We start from the raw sequence: 18,337 nt of genomic DNA, 5'->3' as shown, positions 1-18,337 counted from the left end.
ACACACAGGTTGATTTTGTCCACCCACACCAGTAGCGATCAGGACACGCAGGTTGATTTTGTCCACCCACACCAGTAGTGATCAGGACACACAGGTTGATTTTGTCCACCCACACCAGTAGTATCAGGACACACAGGTTGATTTTGTCCACCCACACCAGTAGACATCAGGACACGGTTGATTTTGTCCACCCACACCAGTAGTTGATTTTGTCCACCCACACCAGTAGCGATCAGGACACGCAGGTTGATTTTGTCCACCCACACCAGTAGCGATCAGGACACGCAAGTTGAAATATCAAAACAGAAAAAGCTCTGAACCAATTATATTAATTTGCTGTTGCTAGCTAATTTGTCCTGGGATATAAACTTTGGGTTGTTATTTTACCTGAAATTCACAAGGTCCTTTACTCAGACAATTAATCCACAGATAAAACAGTAAAACCAAATTTGTTTCTAGTCATCTCTCCTCCTTCCTTCAAGCTGCTTCTTCTTCTTTGGACTTCATATGGCGGTTGGCAACCTACTTTAAGGTGCGTTACCACAACTGACTGGAGGGTGGACCTCAGTTAATCTTTTAATCGCCCATGTGGGTATATGCTCCTAAAAATCTACGAGGAGATGGCTTTGGGTGTATGCTCCTAAAAAACAATGAGGATATTGAATAGAATGTAATAGAATAGAATACAACTTTATTGTCCATCCAGGATGGACATTTTTCTTCGACATCACCTTCATTAAAATAATCACATTCTCACATCATGCACATTTAAACCAGTCAGTCCATCATGTTGCATACACTAAAAACATAGAAGACAGTAATACATTCATGCACTAGATACAGTCGAAGTCGGAAGTTAACATCAACTTAGGTTGGAGTCATTAAACTTGTTTTTCAACCACTCCAAACATTTCTTGTTAACAAACTATAGTTTTGGCAAGTCAGTTAGGACATTTACTTTGTGCATGATACAAGTAATATTTCCAACAATTGTTTACAGACAGATTATTTCACTTCACACTTCATTCACGGTATCACAATTCCAGTGGGTCAGAAGTTTACATACACGAAGTTGACTGTGCCTCTAAACAGCTTGGAAAATTCCAGAAAATGATGTCATGGCTTTAGAAGCTTCTGATAGGCTAATTGACATCATTTGAGTCAATTGGAGGTGAACCTGTGGATGTATTTCAAGGCCTACTTTCAAACTCAGTGCCTCTTTGCTTGACATCATGGGAAAATCAAAAGAAATCAGCCAAGACCTCAAAAAACTAAAACGGAATACCTCCACAAGTCTGGTTCATCCTTGGGAGCAATTTCCAAACGCCTGAAAGTACCACGTTCATCTGTACAAACAATAGTACGCAGCCGTCATACCGCTCAGGAAAGAGACGCGTTCTGTCTCCTAGAGATGAACATAATTTGGTGCGAGAACTGAAAATCAATCCCAGAACAACAGCAAAGGACCTCATAAAGATGCTGGAGGAAACCGGTACAAAAGTATCTATATCCACAGTACAAACAAGTCCTATATCGACATAACCTGAAAGTCCGCTCAGCAAGGAAGAAGCCACTGCTCCAAAACCGCCATAAAAAGCCAGACTACGGTTTGCAACTGCACATGGGGACAAAGATCGTACTTTTTGGAGAAATGTCCTCTCGTCTGATGAAACAAAAATGGAACTGTTTGGCCATAATGACCATCGTTATGTTTGGAGGAAAAAGGGGGAGGCTTGCAAGCCGAAGAACACCATCCCAACCGTAAAACACGGGGGTGGCAGCATCATGTTGTGGGGGTGCTTTGCTGCAGGAGGGACTGGTGCACTTCACAAACTAAATGGCTTCATGAGGAAAGAAAATTATGTCAATATATTGAAGCAACATCTCAAGACATCAGTCAGGAAGTTAAAGCTTGGTTGCAAATGGGTCTTGCAAATGGACAATGACCCCAAGCATACTTCCAAGTTGTGGCAAAATGGCTTAAGGACAACAAAGTCAAGGTATTGGAGTGGCTGTCCCAAAGCCCTGACATCAATCCTATAGAACATGTGTGGGCAGAACTGAGCAAGGAGCAAGGAGGCCTACATACCTGACTCAGTTACACCAGGTCTGTCCGGAGGAATGGGCCAAAATTCACCCAACTTAATGTGGGAAGCTTGTGGAAGGCTATCCGAAACGTTTGACCCAAGTTAAACAATTTAAAGTCAATGCTACCAAATACTAATTGAGTGTGTGTAAACTTCTGACCCACTGGGAATGTGATGAAAGACATAAAAGCTGAAATAAATCATTATTTTTACTACGATTCTGACATTTCACATTCTTAAAATAATGTGGGGATCCTAACTGACCTAAAACAGGGATTTTTTACTAGGATTACGTTTCAGGAATTGTGAAAAACTGAGTTTAAATGTATTTGGCAAAGGTGTATGTAAACTCCCGACGTCAACTGTATACCGATACAATTGACTTTGCATTTAGTAGTCCAACAGCACAAGGAACGAATTCATGTTTGAACATGTTCTTCTTGGTCATGGGCATTCTGAAGTGCTGGCCAGAGGGAAGCCTCTCAATCTGAGGGTGTAGAGGGTCGGGGGGGTCGCCAATGACAGCCAGTGCCTTCTTTTTGGTTGCCTTGTGGAACAGAATGTTCAAATGTGACTGTGGTCGACCAATTACTATGCTGGCTGTGTTTACTATTCTGGTCAGTTTGTTTTTGCTCCTCATGCTCAGATTACCAGACTGTCATATTGAACGTGAGGATGCTCTCCACCAAGCTGCTGTACACCCTCTCCAGAACATCCTGGCTGACCCCAAACACCTTTAAGGCAGGACTTGCAGCGCGTTAAGCATCAGAAATAGAACCAAATTCTATTTTAGCACCAGGCTATGCTGACGCGCATGAGCAGTGTGGGTGCAATGATTGAATAACATGTATGTGATAATTTTGCAACACTCGAGCACGCGACGCTTTTGCTCTGGTCAGCATGTAATCCCAATAGCAGCGATTACCTTAATTGTATTTTAATGTCGTGATGTGAGATGCCACTTATTCCACTACTGAAGGCTAATATGCATGGTTGGGGTTAATTCCATTTCAATTCCATTCAATTCACAAAGGAAACTGAAATTGTAATTATCTTCGATGCTTTTCAATGTGGAACAAATTTGAATTTGTTGAATATTGTTTACTTCATGAATTGACTGGAATTAAAATGGAATGGACCCCAACCCTGCTAATATGCTAATCTACGTTGGCTCCTTTTGTTTTTCTTACACTTAGTGTGAAAATATATAATTTCTAATTTCCACTATTTAAGCCACAAGGTATTACAAACTCAAACTAAAACACCATAACAGTATAACCAGTGTTAATCCAGGCTGCATCACATCCGGCCGTGATTGGGAGTCCCATAGGGAGGTAGACAATTGGCCCAGCGTCATCCGGGTTTGCCCAGGGTAGGCCGTCATTGTAAATAAGAATTTGTTCTTAACTGACTTGCCTAGTTAAATAAAGTTATACAATAATCAATTACCTTTTTTTCTGTTCCTCTCCTAACCAGTCCCTCCCAAATTTGTGGTGCAGCCCAAGGACCAGGATGGCATCTATGGGAAAGCAGTGATCCTCAACTGCTCTGCAGAGGGATACCCCGTCCCTACCATAGTGTGGAAGTATTCCAAAGGTAAATAGCACCACAATATACACTGAGTGTACAAAACATTAGGAACACATTCCTAATATTGAGTTGCACCCCCTTTTGCCCTCAAAACAGCCTCAATTTGTCAGGGCATGGACTCTATAAGGTGTCAATGTGTACCATAGAGGCACATAAGTTAGTTAAAATAAAAACTAAAATAAATGGAGGAACTTATTCCAGAAAAATCTAATTTATATATATTATACAAGTAAAGCGAACTGGATGGAATATTGGAAAAAATGCACCAAATAATTTTTTCATCTTCAACATAGAATTTCTACCAAATATTATTGACTGGAACTTGTTACAAATGACGGAGTCACCCATGATTCATCAAACCATATTTTGAAAGAGGAAGCAAAGTACTTAAAGCATATGTTTTAGTTTCAGTCTCCTCCATCTCCACTAACCGAAGTTAATTGTATGGATTATTTTTCTATTAATAATGTACAATTAACAGCTGTGTAGAAAGACTCATGTGAAGGCCAAATTACAGAGGAGGAACGTCTTGATGCAATTAAAGCCTTTAAGTCTGGAAAATTCCAGGGCTGGATGGCATATCAGTGGAGGTATACAAAACATTTTTTGAAATACTCAAGAGGACTTATTAGCATGTAGCACACCTATAAAAATGGTAGATTATCAGATACTCGACAAGAAGGCCTGATTTCATTATATATATTTTACCTTTTATTTAACTAGGCAAGTCAGTTAACAAATTCTTATTTTCAATGACAGCCTAGGAACAGTGGGTTAACTGCCTTGTTCAGAGGCAGAACAACAGATTTTTACCTTGTCAGCTCAGGGATTCAATCTCGCATCCTTTCAGTTACTAGTCTAACGCTCTAACCACGAGGCTACCTGCCGCTATTACTGAAACAGTATGCAAGTGGTAAATATGAAGACCCAGTCCATTGAAAAAAGTGGAGTCCCCTTCCACTTCAATGTTGTGATGCAAAAATTCAAGCAAAATGCATAAAATTAAAAAGGTATTGTCGAATATTATTCATCCTATTCAGACAGACTATGAACATCTGGGAAATCAGGCCTGGTATTCATAGCTGACTTTGAAAAGGCTTTTGATTAAGTACGACTGGAATTGATATATATAAATGCCTGGAATATTTCAATTTTGGAGAATCTCTTATAAAATGGGTTAAAGTTATGTATAGTAACCCTATGTGTAAAATAATATTATTTATTATGGCCATGAAATGTTAGCTATTAAAATCAGATCCAACAATAATATCAAGGTGTTAGAAATCCAGAGCTTAAAAACAAAGAAGTCATTGTACGCTGATAATTCATGTTTTCTTTGAAATCCACAACTTGGATCCCTCCACAGCATCATAGAGGATGTAGATACTTTTTCTAACCTCTCTGGATTACAACCAAATTGTGTTCTATATTACATATGGGATCACAGAAAAATACAACTTTTACATTACCGTGTAGTTTACCAACAAAATGGTCTGACGGTGATGTGGACATACTCGGTATACATATCCCGAAAGAAAGAAATGTTCTCACTACAATACATTTTATCAGAAAGTTAGCAAAAGTAGATAAGATCTTGCTACCATGGAAAGGTAAATATATTTGTGGGAAAATCACCCTGATTAACTCTTTAGTCATATCCCAGTTTACATATTTGCTTATGGTCTTGCCTGTTTTTTTTCAATTATATGAGCAAAACATATTCAATTGTATTTGGAACAGCAAGCCAGACATAATTAAACGGGCCTATTTAAATAATGAATATGTATTCCGAGGGCAGAAATCATTAAATATTAAAGCATTAAACCTCTCACTAAAGGCGTCAGTCATACAGAAGTTCTACTTAAAACTGGTTCTATAGCAGATTAGTAAAACTGTCTCACCCCATGTTCAAGAATGGCCCTTTCCCTTTATTCAGATTACAACCTCTCACTAAAGGCGTCAGTCATACAGAAGTTCTACTTAAAACTGGTTCTATAGCAGATTAGTAAAACTGTCTCACCCCATGTTCAAGAATGGCCCTTTCCCTTTATTCAGATTACAACCTCTCACTAAAGGCGTCAGTCATACAGAAGTTCTACTTAACTGGTTCTATAGCAGATTAGTAAAACTGTCTCACCCCATGTTCAAGAATGGCCCTTTCCCTTTATTCAGATTACAACCTCTCACTAAAGGCGTCAGTCATACAGAAGTTCTACTTAAAACCGGTTCTATAGCAGATTAGTAAAACTGTCTCGCCCCATGTTCAAGAATGGCCCTTTCCCTTTATTCAGATTACAACCTCTCACTTTCGGTTATTTGAATATGAAATCATCTCCAAAATATTTATATTTTTAAACAAGCCATAGAAAGGTTGCAATTTCAGTTGAATCCACCATAAGAGAAAGAACAAATAATACAACATAAATTGTGGTTAACGTCACTAGGGTAGGGGGCAGCATTCAGAATTTTGGATGAAAAGCGTGCCCAAATTAAACTGCCTGATACTCAGGCACAGAAGATAGGATATGCATATAATTAGTAGATTTGGATAGAAAACACTCTAAAATTTCCAAAACTGTTAAAATAATGTCTGAGTATAACAGAACTGATGATATGGCAGGCGAAAACCTGAGGAAAATCCAACCAGGAAGTATTATTATTTTGAAAGGCTGTTTTTCCATTGAAAGCCTATCCATCATACAAAGACTTAGGACCCAGTTCACGAGTTCTATGGCTTCCTCTACATGTGGCCAGTCTTTAGGCATTGTTTCAGGCTTTTGCTCTTAAAAATGAGGGAAATACAGCACTTTCAATCAGTGGCCAGTGGAAATGTCCATTTATCAGCCATGCGCCTGATCAGGAACGTGCCTTTCTTGTTTCTCCTTTCCTATTGACAAAGCTTTTGTCCGGTTGAAATATTATTTATTATTTATGACAAAAACAACCGGAGGATTGATTTTAAACATCGTGTGGCATGTTTCTACTAACTTTTATTTTACTTTTTAAAAACTTTTCGTCTGGACTTATTAGTGCACGTGCCTTAAGCATTTGGATTACTGGACAAAACGCGCAAACAAAACGGAGGTATTTGGTCATAAAGAGGGACATTATCGAACAAAACAAACATTTATTGTCTAACATGGAGACCTGGGAGTGCCACCAGATGAAGATCATCAAAGGTAGGTGATTCATTTTAATGCTATTTCTGACTTTTGTGACACTATCCTTGGCTGGAAAATGACTATGGGTTTCTGTGGCTAGGTGCAGACTTAACATAATTGCAGTGTGCTTTCTCCATAAAGCCTTTTTGAAATCTGACACAGCGGTTGCATTAAGGAGAAGTTTATCTTTATTCTTATGTTTAACACTTGTATGGGGGCGGCAGGGTAGCCTAGTGGTGTGAGCGTTGGACTTGTAACCGGATGGTTGCAAGTTCAAACCCCCGAGCTGACTATGTACAAATCTGTTGTTCTGCCCCTGTTTGAGGCAATGCATTTCTGACCATAACATGCCAATGTAAACTGAGATTTTGGGATATAAATATGAACTTTATCGAACAAAACATACATGTATTGTGTAACATGAAGTCCTATGAGTGCAATCTGATGAAGATCATCAAAGTTTAGTGATGCATTTTTATCTCTATTCACACACTGCAGTACTTAATGCAACTGATGGCCACAGAGGAGTCACAGTTTGAGTCACTTTCTTTTGGTGTTTTTCAGAGTCAGTAGAAAGGCCTCTTTCTACAATTTTCATAACTGTGACCTTAATTGCCTACTGTAAGTTGTCTGTAAGTTGTTAGTGTCTTAACGACCGTTCCACAGGTGCATGTTCATTAATTGTTTATGGATCAATGAACAAACATGGGAAACAGTGTTTTAACCCTTTACAATGAAGATCTGTGAAGTTATTTGGATTTTTATGAATTATCTTTGAAAGACCGGGTCCTGAAAAAGGGACGTTTCTTTTTTGTTGTTGCTGAATTTAGCATTAGTGGAGTTATGTCACACATGCAGCTAACAAAAATACAGTTCATTCTGAAAGTTTTCAAACCCCTTGACGTTTTCCACATTTTGTTACTTTACAGCCTTTATTTTTTTCTCTCCATACATTTCATTTCTCTCCATCTCTACATACAATACCCCGTAATGACAAAGCACAAACATGTTTTTAGAAATTCTTGAAAATGTATCATAATAAAATTGGAAATATCACATTTACATAAGAATACCTAGACCCTTTACTCAGTACTTTGTTGAAGCACCTTTGGCAGTGATTTCATCGTCGAGTCTTCTTGGGTTTGACGCTACAAGCTTGGCGCACCTGTATTTGGGGAGTTTCTCCCATTCTTCTCTGCAGATCATCTTAAGCTCTGTCAGCTTAGATGGGGAGCGTCGCTGTACAGCTATTTTCAGGTCTCTCCAGATGTCACGCCCTGGTCAAAGTATTTTGTGTTTGTCTTCATTTATTTGGTCAGGCCAGGGTGTGGCATGGGTTTTTGTATGTGGTGTGTTTGTATTGGGATTGTAGCTTAGTGGGGTGTTCTAGTTAAGTCTATGGCTGTCTGAAGTGGTTCTCAATCAGAGGCAGGTGTTTATCGTTGTCTCTGATTGGGAACCATATTTAGGCAGCCATATTCTTTGAGTGTTTCGTGGGTGATTGTCCTAAGGTCCTTGTTCTGTGTTTATTTACAACAATATAGGCTTTGTAATTGATTCGTGTTTTACGTTTGTTTATTAAGCATGGATTGCAATCTACACGCCACATTTTGTTCCGACTCTCCTTCCCACCTAGAAAGCCGTAACAGAATCACCCACCACAACAGGACCAAGCGACGTGTCAACAGGCAGGAGCAGCAGGAGAAGCAACAGCGGCAGCAGGAGATACGAAATAAGGATTTCTGGACTTGGGAGGAAATCCTAAACGGAGAAGGACCCTGGGCAAAGCCTGGAGAATATCGCTGCTCCAAGGAAGACCTGGAAGCGGGGAAAGTGGAGAGGCGCTGGAATAAGGAGAATCAACAGAGGCAGCAGCAGCAGCAGCAGCAGCAGCAGCAGCAGGAGAAGCAACAGAAGCAGCAGCAGCAACAGTGGGAGAGCCTGCATTACTTGGAGAAATGGACTTGGGAGGAGATCCTTGACGGAGAAGGACCCTGTGAACAGCCTGGAGAATATCGCCGCCCCAAGGAAGAACTGGAGGCGAAGAAAGCAGAGAGGCGCCGGTATGAAGAGGCAGCGCGGCGACGCGGATGGAAGCCCGAGAGTCAGACCCAAAAATTCCTTGGGGGGGGGGCTCAGGGAGAGTGTGGCAGAGTCAGGAGTCAGACCTGAGCCAACTCCCCCTGTTTATCGTGAGGAGCCAAGGAGGAGACCAGAACCAGAGCCGGTGTTGGAGGTGAGCGAAGCAGAGACTGTGAAGGAGTTAATGGGGAAATTGGAGGAGAGAGAAATGAGGGAGTCGCTGTGTTGGTGCTTTAAGCATGGAATTCGCCCGACGGAGCGTGTCGCTGATTTGATGGCACCTGGGTCAGCGCTTCATACTCGTCCTGAGGTGCGTGTTAGTCGGCTGGTGAAGATTGTGCCAGCCTCACGCACCAGGCCTCCTGTGCACCTCCCTAGCCTTGCACGTCCTGTGCCAGCCCTGCTCTCAAGATCTCCAGTACGCCTTCATGGTCTAGCCCATCCTGTGCCACCTACACCCACCAGTCCTCCGGTGGAAGCTCCCGGCACCAGGCTTCCTGTGCGTGTCCTCGGCCCAATACCACCAGTGCCAGCACCACGCATCAGACCTACAGTGCGCCTCGCCTCTCCAGCGCTGCCAGAGCCTTCCTCCTCTCCTGCGCTGTCGGAGTCTCCCGCCTGTTTAGCGCTGTCAGAGCCATCCTCCTCTCCTGCGCTGCCGGAGTCTCCCGCCTGTTTAGCGCTGTCAGAGCCTTTCTCCTCTACAGCGCTGCCGGAGTCTCCCGCCTGTCCAGCGCTGCCAGAGCCTTCCGCCTCTACAGCGCTGCCTGAGTCTCCTGCCTGTTCAGCGCAGCCAGAGCTGCCAGCCTGCATGGAGCAGCCAGAGCTGCCAGTCAGCATGGAGCAGCCAGAGCTGTTAGTCTGCATGGAGCAGCCAGAGCTGCCGGTCTGCATGGAGCAGCCAGAGCTGTCAGTATGCATGGAGCAGCCAGAGCTGTCAGTATGCATGGAGCAGCTAGAGCTGCCATTCTGCAAGGAGCTGTCAATCTGCAAGACTCTTCCAGATCTGCCAGTCAGCCAGACTCTTCCAGATCTGCCAGTCAGCCAGACTCTTCCAGATCCGCCAGTCAGTCAGGATCCGCCAGTCAACCAGACTCTTCCAGATCTACCAGATCCGCCAGACTCTTCCAGATCCGCCAGTCAGCCAGACTCTTCCAGATCCGCCAGTCAGCCAGACTCTTCCAGATCCGCCAGTCAGCCAGACTCTTCCAGATCCGCCAGTCAGCCAGACTCTTCCAGATCCGCCAGTCAGCCAGACTCTTCCAGATCTGCAAGTCAGCCAGACTCTTCCAGATCTGCCAGACTCTTCCAGATCCGCCAGTCAGCCAGAGTCTTCCAGATCCGCCAGTCAGCCAGGATCCGCCAGTCAGCCAGACTCTTCCAGATCCGCCAGTCAGCCAGGATCCGCCAGTCAGCCAGACTATTCCAGATCTGCCAGGCAGCCAGACTCTTCCAGATCTGCCAGTCAGCCAGACTCTTCCAGATCCGCCAGTTAGCCAGGATCTGCCAGATCCAACTACCTGCCTGAGCTTCCTCTCATTGCCTGAGCTTCCTCTCAGTGCTGGGCTTCCTCTCAGTGCCGAGCTACCCCTCTGTCCCGAGCTGCACCTCAGTCCCGAGCTGCCCCTCAGTCCCGAGCTGCCCCTCAGTCCCGAGCTGCCCTTCAGTCCAGTGGGGTTCTGGGTGAGGACCACTAGGCCATGGTCGGAGGAGAGGGTGGACTATCCAAGGACGCGAGGAGGAGGGACTAAGACTTTGATAGAGTGGGGTCCACGTCCCGCCCTCCCCTATAGTTTTTGGTGTGCATCCGGGAGTCCGCACCTTGGGGGGGGTTCTGTCACGCCCTGGTCGAAGTATATTTCATATATTTGGTCAGGCCAGGGTGTGGCATGGGTTTTTGTATGTGGTGTGTTTGTAATTGGGATTGTAGCTTAGTGGGGTGTTCTAGTTAAGTCTATGGCTGTCTGAAGTGGTTCTCAATCAGAGGCAGGTGTTTATTGTTGTCTCTGATTGGGAACCATATTTAGGCAGCCATATTCTTTGAGTGTTTCGTGGGTGATTGTCCTAAGTGTCCTGATGTCCTTGTTCTCTGTTTATTTACACCAGTATAGGCTGTTTCGGTTTTTGTTACGTTCTTTGTTATCTAGTGTTTGTAATTGATTCGTGTTTTACGTTTGTTTATTAAACATGGATCGCAATCTACACGCCGCATTTTGGTCCGACTCTCCTTCCCACCTAGAAAGCCGTAACACCAGAGATGTTCGATTGATGAAAGCTACAATCTATCTGCAATATTAAAGCTAATCTACCCCCTAAAAAATACATTTAAAAAAGGGTCAATATGTGCCATTCACTCTCTGAACGTACACATACATAATACATGTTTCAATTGTCTCAAGGCTTAAAAATCCTTCTTTAACCTGTCTCCTCCCCTTCACCTACACTGATTGAAGTGGATTGAACAAATGACATCAATAAGGGGTCATAGTTTTCACCTGGATTCACCTGGCCAGTCTGTCATGGAAAGAGCAGGTGTTCCTAATGTTTTTGTACTCTCAGTGTACAAAGGTGGTGTTTAGTAGAGAGTAAATGTCTTGACATGGAGTGAAATGGTGTGGTACTGCCTGAACCTGTCCAATTAGAACACACATTTTCCATTGCAAAACGTTTTGCTACGGTACAGTGTACCCTGCTGAACACATCCCAGCATTATTTAGAAGCTACTCTTCTTGCTTCTGACCACTATGATGATCTGTTTACACACTGGATTCATGATTGAGGAGAACAGAGTTATTTTGTAACTGTGCATCTTCCATTTCTACTCCTCTGACTATCTTGCTGAATTGCGTAAACACAACATTGTGTGTTCTACGGCAAGCTTTTTTTATTATAGATCATTCGTTTAGCCAACACAGCAAACACAGTGTCCACAGCCTTGAGGTTGAATGGTGAAATTGCAGCACTGTACTGTAAGTCTAAACCAACAGTAAGAGAAAGGAAAGCAACAGCTTCTCACATTACAATAACAGAGTAAAAGGAAATGTACTCCAATGTTTGTTGATGCAAAACATCCATCCATTATGTAGTAATTTCTCTTAATTTGATCATAAACAATGCAAAGGGTGTTATTAAAACATCTTACACCTCCCCTTCCTCCTCTCCATCCCTCCATCCACCCCTCCCTTTCTCTCTCTCCGTCCCCAGGTGCGGGGGTTCCCCAGTTCCAGCCTATAGCCCTGAACTCAGGCTTCCGTATCCAGGTGCTGGTCAACGGCTCTCTGCTAATCAAACACGTGCTGGAGGAGGACAGCGGCTACTACTTGTGTAAGGTCAGCAATGATGTGGGAGCTGACGTCAGCAAGTCCATGTACCTCAACGTCAAAAGTAAGTCACTGAAGACCCCCATGTTTCATGGCTTTATACATGGATCTCAGTGTCAAATGGAAGACCTCCTCTTTATCCTGGAATGTCTGTGTTCTCCAATGTCCAATTTTTTAAAGCTCAGTGTTAAAAGTAAGACCTCTTTTCTTGAAATGATCATGTGCTGCAACTTCAACAGAGAGACCCATGGGGAAGCAATAGGCTACATGTTGGCCCCCATTAGAGACATTCATAGCAGTCATTTTGTGAAGTCTATTTGTTGTTGAGTAATGTTACTGTTCTGTCCTGGAGTGAGTGTCTCTGTGTTGGAATAAAGTGTTATAGGTGTCATGACGTTGGCCTGGGGGGTAGGTTTATGACAGTCATAAATACCTCTTTTCACCTTTTTCCTCTCTCTACACACCTGAGGTTACATTTGCAAAACCCTTGGTTAACATAGAGATTCTAGGAACATCAGAAGGTGGGGGGAAATTAACTATATTCTGGAAATGCGACCAATTGAACATATGCGGTGGTACTTAATGAATATGATGACAGTTCGGTTGTCATCTGAGACATTCTCATCAATGATCAGATGGCATAAACTCTACAGTGGAAAGTCTACACATCAGAGTTATCGGATTCACATGGAATTGTTGTTCAATTTAAATGTTTGATTATTAAATTATTCGTGATGGGATGAAATGTGATTTTAGCTTCTAAAATGTAAGATTTGGGTTTTCACAAGACAGGGCTCTGCTCAATCAGTGGCCCGTCCCTGTGAAGGGACTTGGGCTATAGAACTTTTCAAACACGCCCTCCTCTCCCTTTCCTATATAAGCCCTTGACGACAATATAACCACCTGTTCCGAGGATGTAGGACGACGGTCCTATGTCAGAATGGTTCAGATAATAACTACAGAACAAAGCCAACATCAGCGTGAGTTTTGGTTGCGAATGGTATGAACTTTGAACTCTTATTCACTACAGAAGTGATACCTCCTAGCCGTTGAGTTAGCAACAGCAGATGCGACGAGGGTTAGGAAGGAACAGACAGAGTATCCCGTCTATCACCCAACGACGTTACTACAACATATCCAATTGACAACCAGAGACATTCTTCAAAGGACTCGGTTTGGCAACACGGCCTTCCATCTACCACCAACCTACCGAAGCGCAGCTCAGAGTAAATATTTATTGCATTTTCCTTTTCCAAATGGGCGGTAATTTAGAATGCATCAGATACTGTATTTACGATAGCACAGCTTCTCCCTGTGTCCCTCAGTCTTCCCGCTCTTTCACTCAAACCCAGCCCTTTTCCTTTGTGCAACAAGCTGTCATATCTGTTCCGCCCGCCAGGGACGTTTTCCTTTATGACGTAATTTGTAATCAAGTTATGATTTAATTATGTGTATGTGTGATTAGTTAGGTATTGAGTAAATAAATAATTAAACCCAATTTTGTATTGCTGATTCAAATTGTTAGCCAGGGTTCGTGCCGGATTTACAACTTTCAGATGAGACTGAATTAAGATGACGATTGATATTGACTGCTATTGATGTAAAATATTACTAGGTCTTTAAGAGTTTATTCGGAAGGTAACAGCTCTATAAATATTATTTTGTGGTGCCCGACTCTCTAGTTAATTACATTTACATCATTAGCTCAATCAGGTGATATTAATTATGGAGAAATTATTTTATAGAATAGCATGTCATATCACTTAATCTGGCATAGCCAAAGACACGACATAGGGATGTCAAAGATCCACATTTCAGCCCTGTATGGATGGACAGCGGTTGTTAGTGGGTCATCTTTCCCTGTATTTACAATGGGGTGATCCAGTAAAGTGCTGCGTGGTGGTGGTGGCGGCGTTAACCTCTGAACCACCCATCTCGGATCCGGTATAATTGTCATCAGCAACGCTGAATAGCATAGCGCCACAGTCAAATAATATTACTAGAAAATATTCATATTCATGAAATCACAAGTGCAATATTGCAAAACACAGCATAGCCTTTTGTTAATCAACCTGTCGTCTCAGATTTTGAAATTAGGCTTTACAGCGAAAGCAATACAAGCGTTTGTGTAAGTTTATCGATCGCTCGCCAAAACAATAAGTACACTTAGCATCAGGTAACTTGTACACGAAAATCAGAAAAGCAATCAAATTAATTGTTTACCTTTGACGAACTTCGGATGTTTTCACTCACGAGACTCCCAGTTAGACAACAAATGTTCCTTTTGTTCCATAAAGATATTTTTTTATATCCAAATACCTCCGTTAGTTTGTTGCGTTATGTCCAGGAATCCACCGGAAAGAGCGATCAGGACAACGCAGACACAAATTCCAAATGATATCCAAAATGTCAAACGTTTTTTATAATCAATCCTCAGGGTGTTTTTCAAATATCTATTTGATAATATATCAACCGGGCTTTTCACTAGGACCGGGAGAAACAATGACCACCTTTCTCTTTTGCGCACAACTAGCCCCCACCTATCCACTTACGCAATGTGGTCGTTCATGCTCATTCTTTAAAATAAAAGCCTGAAACTATGTCTAAAGACACCTTAGGGAAGCCATAGAAAAAGGAATCTGGTTGATATCCCTTTAAATGGGCAATAGGGATGCATAACAACAGAGAGGTTTCAAAAACAGGGGCACTTCCTGATTGGATTTTCCTCAGGTTTTAGCCTGCAATATCAGTTCTGTTTAACTCACAGACAAAATTTTGACAGTTTTGGAAACTTTAGAGTGTTTTCTATCATAATCTGTCAATTATATGCACTTTATTTCTCCAAACATAAAAATAGTGCCCCCTAGCTTCAAGAGGTTGGCTGAAGGTTAAGTTGACTGAAGTCACTGTGCTCTGTGACAGAGAGGCCACCAGTGTGGTGCCACCACCACCACGGCCCTGTGTCATTCTGCCTGAACGCATCCCACAAAAGCATCCATGCAGTGTCGCCGGTCTCCATCGCTCTATTTCTCTCTGAGAAACACAGACGTTTATCCGCTGAGTGGCCATGGACTTAGCTCCCCTCCATTAGGCTCTGAACTCTATAAGCAGGCAGAGGCTGCCATGTGGAAAAGAGGGCTGGGGGAGGGATGGGCTACCAGTCTATCTCTCTCCCTTTTTTCCCTTCTCTCTCTTCTCCCCCTCCCTAGGCTGCTTTTCTGTATGTCTGGCTTCCTCTCCTCCTTTTCCTCCTCCTCTTCCTCTTCTGCTTCCTATTTTGCTCAGTCTTCCCTTTCTGTATTTCTCTCTCTGTCTTTATGTGTGTGTAATATTTAACTCTATTTCATTTCTGATGCAATATGATTTCCCCTCCCCTGTCTGTCTGTATCTATCTCTCCTCCCTCCTTCGCTCCATCTCCCATCATTGTATGTCTCCCAGTCTAACCACTGGGATTTGATTGGTAGTGACATGGTGGGGAGTTGTGACCATCACCCACCTCTAGAGCCAGTTCCATCCCCCTCATCACACACACACACACACACACACACACACACACACACACACACACACACACACACACACACACACACACACACACACACACACACACACACACACACACACACACACACACACACACACACACACACACACACACACACACACGTCCATTGATTTTATGTTTTCAGCCTCTTCAGACATGGTTCTTACGTTATCTCTACAATTAGATGTGCCATTATTTCTTACGATGCAATGTAGTTATCCAACCTAGATGACATACGCTGTACCATATTCTTGTGCTTCAAGTGAAATGAAAGCAGTTTTATTTGACAACTAATCAAAAGCGGGATCCCTCCAAGCATTCCTCACTTTCAATCTGCTGCTCCCACATGCATGCCGCATTATACTGTACTATACGTTCTCACTGTAGATTTTCCCAATAGAAACACTGCCCTCTTCAGGTGAAAAAAAAGTAAACTGTAGAAAATTGAGGCTAGACTATTGTTTTCATCTTGCCGTTGAAGGATTTCCACTTATGATGTTGATGGTGAATAGACTGTGTAAACTGCATAGATTTTCTATATGAAAGAGGAACTGTTGATTCCCCTGAATCAACGTTAACATTATAAGCCAAAGTTGTTGGGTAAATCAGGCTCTTAGTGTGTCTTAGAGGTATGTGTTGTTTGTGTGCGTACCAGTCAAAAGTTTGGACACCTACTCATTCAAGGTTTTTCTTTTCTTTTTATTATTTTCTACATTGTATAATAATAGCGAAGACATCAAAACTATGAAATAACACATGGAATTACGTAGTAATCAAAAATTGTTCAACAAATCAAAATATATTTTATATTTGAGATTCTTCAAAGTAGCCTCCCTGCCTTGATGACAGCTTTGCACACTCTTGGCATTCTCTCAACCAACTTCATGAAGAATGCTTTTCCACCTGTTGTCTGCTATTCCTTCACTTCCTGCAGTCCGACTCATCCCAAATAATCTCAGTTGGGTTGAGGTCGTGTGATTGTGGAGGCCAGGTCATCTGATGCAGCACTCCATCACTCTCCTTCTTGGTCAAATAGCCCTTACATCTCAAATATAAAATATATAGGTCGATTTTTGTAACACCTTTGTTACTAAATTATTTCATGTATTATTTCATAGTTTTGAAGTGTTCACTATTATTCTACAGTGTAGAAAAGTAAAAATAAAGAAAAACCCTGAAATGGGTAGGTGTGCCCAAAATGTTGACTTGTTCTGTATGTGTGCACGGTTTGTGTACATATGTGTCCTTGTGTGTGTGTGTATCTGTACGCGCTTGCACATGCGATGTCCTGCTGCTCCCCTATGGCTGGGCTGGGTGCTCATTTGATCCCAGTCACACAGTGTGGGGGCTTATATCCTTGTAGCTGTTATCTGGCGAGAGCAGAGGCCGCCCTGCAGAGTGTCTGTCTGTCTGCCACAGCTACATACTGCTCCCTCATGACTACTGTCTGTCGGTCTGTATTTGTATTTATTAGGGATTCCCATCAGCTGAGCTACTCTTACTGGGGTCCAAACACATTAAGGCACTTACGTTATATATAAAACAAAAGATAAAACAGTACATCATATAATGTTATTACACAACTAGCCCTGAATGCTGATTGCCTGAAAGCCGTGGTATATCAGACCGTATACCATGGGTATTACAAAACATTTATTTTTACTGCTCTAATTATGTTGGTAACCAGTTTATGATAGCAAAAGGCACCTCGGGGGGTTGTGACATATGGCCAATATACCATGACTAAGGGCTGTGTCCAGGCACTCCGCATTGCATCGTGCGTAAGAACAGCCCTTAGCCGTGGTATATTGGCCATAAACCACACACCACCAGGCCTTATTGCTTAAATGTATAATGCCACCATACAACAATATTACAATGTGCATGTTTGTAGAGTGCATGTGCTAACTCTTGTGTGTGAATGCGTTTGTCTGTACCGTTGTGAGTGTCTGGTCACAGTTCCCGCTGTTCCATAAGGTATATTTTTACCTGTTTTTTTCATCTGATTCTACTGCTTGCATCAGTTACTTGATGTGGAATAGAGTTACATGTAGCCATGGCTCTATGTAGTACTGTGCGCCTCCCATGGTCTGTTCTGGACTTGGGGACTGTGAAGAGACCTCTGGTGTCATGTCTTGTGGGGTATGCATGGGTGTCCGAGCTGTGTGCTAGTAAGTTAAACAGACAGCTTGGTACATTCAGCTTGTCAACACTTCTTACAAAAACAAGTAGTGATAAAGTCAATCTCTCTTCCACTTTGAGCCATTAGAGATTGACATGCATATCATGATCATCTCTGTATACGTCGCAAGACCCACTGGTTGATGCTTATTTATAAAACCCTCTTAGGCCTCACTCCCCCCTATCTGAGATATCTACTGCAGCCCTGATCCTCCACATACAACACCCATTCTGTTAATGGTCCCCAAAGCACACACATCCCTGGGTCTCTTGTCTTTTCAGTTCGCTGCAGCTAGCGACTAGAACGAGCTGCAACAAACACTCAAACTGGACAGTTATCTCAATCTCTTCATTCAAAGACTCAATCATGG

The 18,337-nt window shown here is 42.6% G+C and overlaps 1 pseudogene; it reads left to right on the top strand.

Annotated features, from left to right (window-relative positions):
- Nucleotides 1-18,337, top strand: part of LOC135550652 (cell adhesion molecule DSCAM-like) — a 172,640-nt pseudogene that overhangs the window by 119,097 nt on the left and 35,206 nt on the right.

The sequence above is a fragment of the Oncorhynchus masou genome, chromosome 12 (genome assembly GCF_036934945.1).
Source record: "Oncorhynchus masou masou isolate Uvic2021 chromosome 12, UVic_Omas_1.1, whole genome shotgun sequence".
NCBI lineage: Eukaryota > Metazoa > Chordata > Actinopteri > Salmoniformes > Salmonidae > Oncorhynchus > Oncorhynchus masou.
The sequence above is the reverse complement of the archived record's forward strand: the minus strand, read 5'-3'. Positions and strand labels throughout refer to the sequence as shown.